The following is a 3,647-nucleotide window of genomic DNA, read 5'->3' on the forward strand; positions in this document are numbered from 1 at the left end:
TCAACACTGTGAAACCTGTAGTTACAAACATGGAGGATGAAGACATGAAGACATATATTGTACCTCTGACCGGCCTACCTTCCAAGAGGTGAAAGATGAAACTTTTCCTTTATCGTCAACTCAGTGAATGTCTTTAAACTTTCGAAAACTGTAACAAAGAACTAAGTTAAAAAACTTATTTTCATTGGACCCACAGAAAAGTCAAAGTTGTCCATAGAAATGCCCGTCTAAATCAGAAATCTACAGCACAAAGGCAGTGGCCTTTCGGGACAAAAAAATGAAATCAGACTTTACTCAGACGAATTGCCCTTGGTCACAGACTTCTTGCTATCAGTCACTACAAAGATGTTTTCTCTCGTGCCATGGCTTGCCTGACTTGCTTCTTCTGCTGGATGGCTTCTGGTCGCTGGTCAGGATCGACAGCCAGCATGTCCTGGAGCAGTGTCCTTAGCTCCGTGCTTATGGCTCTCTTTACTTTCAGGGGGATGTGGAACTGCAGCCAGGGGTTCTCATGCAGGGCCTCTCCAACAGGCCCTGACAGACATATGCTCCTGTATCGGAAACACACTTTAGTTCAATTCTAAAATATTTCTCATAGGACTGAAGGAACCTTAGCCTGTTAAGAGTTAACAATTAGGTCCTCAAGAACTGTTTTACGGTTTTCTACACTCCTGGCTGGCCAAGGTCTCTTTAAGGTCTCTTAAGTGGAGGTGTAACTCATGTATCCTACATGTGATATAGCAACATGAAAGGGAATAGCTTCTTATCGGATTATGGTCTTGGTTAACTGCCTAAGGCTGACCTAAGTGCCTAACTTTCTGACTTTCTTTATACCTTATATGTTAAGAAGCTTTTTCTGACCAATCAGAAATGTATGCTTTATGTATGAACATTTTGCTCATCAAAGTGAGTGAGAGACAAGGTTAACAGAAATTAGCCACCAGTCAGGACAGGACAGGACAGTCAGGACAGGCTAATAAGATACACTCCACAGACATTCACAACAGCGACATATCATAAACACTTGAATTACTTATCTAGTCTCTCGAAACAAAATATCGAGAAAAAACACATTGCCCAACGTTAGAAAGCATCTTGCATTACATTGCTTGAAAAACAATTTTATTTCGAAGGAATTATGGATCGGGAATTCTTCGAGGAAGTCAGGGTCACACAGCATGCCGCCCCATATATCAGGGAGCACATTGGATCAAGGCACAGTCTCTTTCAAGACAACGATCCGAAACACACAGCAGCAAGGGCGAGGCTTATAGCAGAACGAGTGAACTGGGTGAAAACTCCAGCCGAATCTCCAGATTTAAATCCAATAGAGATGGTATGGCATTAGCTGAAAGACTATGTTTGGAAAACTCCTAAACCCAGCACAAAGCAAGAACTGATACTGATACAATGTCTGTTGATACTGATACTGTATGAGTAGGGCTGTTTCACCACTCCTTTTTTTTTGTTGCATACAGCAGTACTTCTTATGGTAGTACTTAAGTACAGTACAGTAGGTACTTACATTAGTACTTCTCACGTAAAAAAAGTTAGGTGTTAGCATAAACTATTAGTAATAAATAATATTAAACTTAGCACTGTAATAAATTATGCTAATATTAAATTCGATTCTGCTCTGAGAATGTAGGGGGAAGGAAAAATGCCAGTGGTCTTTTCACTGATGAACTTGTGCCTGATGAACACCACTGCGTCACACCACACAGCTGCGAGTGCACCTCACTGTGCCCGGCCACCACTGCATCACACAACTGCCAGCGCACCTCACCGTACCAGGCCACCACTGCGTCACACAGCTGCAAGCACACCTCACCGTGCCAGGCCACCACGGCGTCACAACACACAGCTGCCAGCGCACCTCACCGTGCCAGGCCACCACTGCGTCACACAGCTGCCAGCGCACCTCACCATGCCAGGCGACCACTGCGTCACACATCAGCCAACGCACCTTACCGTACCCAGCCACCACTGCGTCACAAAGCTGCCAGCGCACCTCACCATACCAGGCCACCACTGCATCACACAGCTGCCAGCACACCTCACCGTGCCCGGCCACCACTTCATCATACAACTGCCAGCACACCTGACCATGCAAGGCCACCACTGCGTCACACAGCTGCCAGCGCACCTCACCGTGCCAGGCCACCACTGCGTCAAACCACACAGGTGCCAGTGCACCTCACTGTGCCTAGCAGCCACTGCATCACACAGCTGAAAGCACAACTCACCGTGCCAGGACACCACTGTGTCACACCACACAGCTGCCAGTGCACCTCACCATGCCAGGCCTCCACTGCGTCACACCACACAGCTGCCAGCACACCTCACCATGCCAGGCACCCACAGAGTCACACCACACATCTGCCAGCACACCTCACCGTGCCGGGCCACCACTGCGTCACACCACACAGCTGCCAGTGCACCTCAGCGTGCCAGGCCGCCACTGAGTCACACCACACAGCCACCAGCGCACCTCACCGTGCCAGGCCAGCACTGAGTCACGCCACACAGCCACCAGCGCACCTCACCGTGTCAGGCCACCACTGTGTCACACCACACTGCCACCAGCGCACCTCACCGTGCCAGGCCACAACTGAGTCACGCCACACAGCCACCAGCGCACCTCACCGTGCCAGGCCAGCACTGAGTCACGCCACACAGCCACCAGTGCACCTCACCGTGCCAGGCCACCACTGCGTCACACATCTGCCAACGCACCTCACCGTTGCAGGCCACCACTACGTCAAACCACACAGCCGCCAGTGCACCTCACCGTGCCCAGCCACCACTGCGTCACACAGCTGCCAGCGCACCTCACCATAACAGGCCACCACTACGTCAAACCACACAGCCGCCAGTGCACCTCACCGTGCCAGGCCACCACTGAGTCACACCACACAGCTGCCAGCACACCTCACCGTATTCTGCCACAACTGCGTCACACAGCTGCCAGCACACCTCACCGTATTCTGCCACAACTGCCTCACACAGCTGCCAGCGCATCTCACCGTGCCAGGCCACCACTGCGTCACACAGCTGCCAGCGCACCTCACCATACCAGGCCACCACTGCGTCACACAGCTGCCAGCACACCTCACCGTGCCCGGCCACCACTTCATCATACAACTGCCAGCACACCTGACCGTGCAAGGCCACCACTGCGTCACACAGCTGCCAGAGCACCTCACCGTGCCAGGCCACCACTGCGTCACACAGCTGCCAGCACACCTCACAGTGCCAGGCCACCACTGCGTCAAACCACACAGGTGCCAGTGCACCTCACTGTGCCTAGCAGCCACTGCATCACACAGCTGAAAGCACAACTCACCGTGCCAGGACACCACTGTGTCACACCACACAGCTGCCAGTGCACCTCACCGTGCCAGGCCACCACTGCGTCACACAGCTGCCAGCACACCTCACCGTGCCGGGCCACCACTGCGTCACACCACACAGCTGCCAGTGCACGTCAGCGTGCCAGGCAGCCACTGAGTCACACCACACAGCCACCAGCGCACCTCACCGTGCCAGGCCAGCACTGAGTCACGCCACACAGCCACCAGCGCACCTCACCGTGTCAGGCCACCACTGCGTCACACCACACTGCCACCAGTGCACCTCACCGTGCC

Source organism: Lepisosteus platostomus, unplaced genomic scaffold (genome assembly GCF_059453375.1).
Source record: "Lepisosteus platostomus isolate fLepPlt1 unplaced genomic scaffold, fLepPlt1.hap1 Scaffold_29_H1, whole genome shotgun sequence".
Taxonomy (NCBI): Eukaryota; Metazoa; Chordata; class Actinopteri; order Semionotiformes; family Lepisosteidae; genus Lepisosteus; species Lepisosteus platostomus.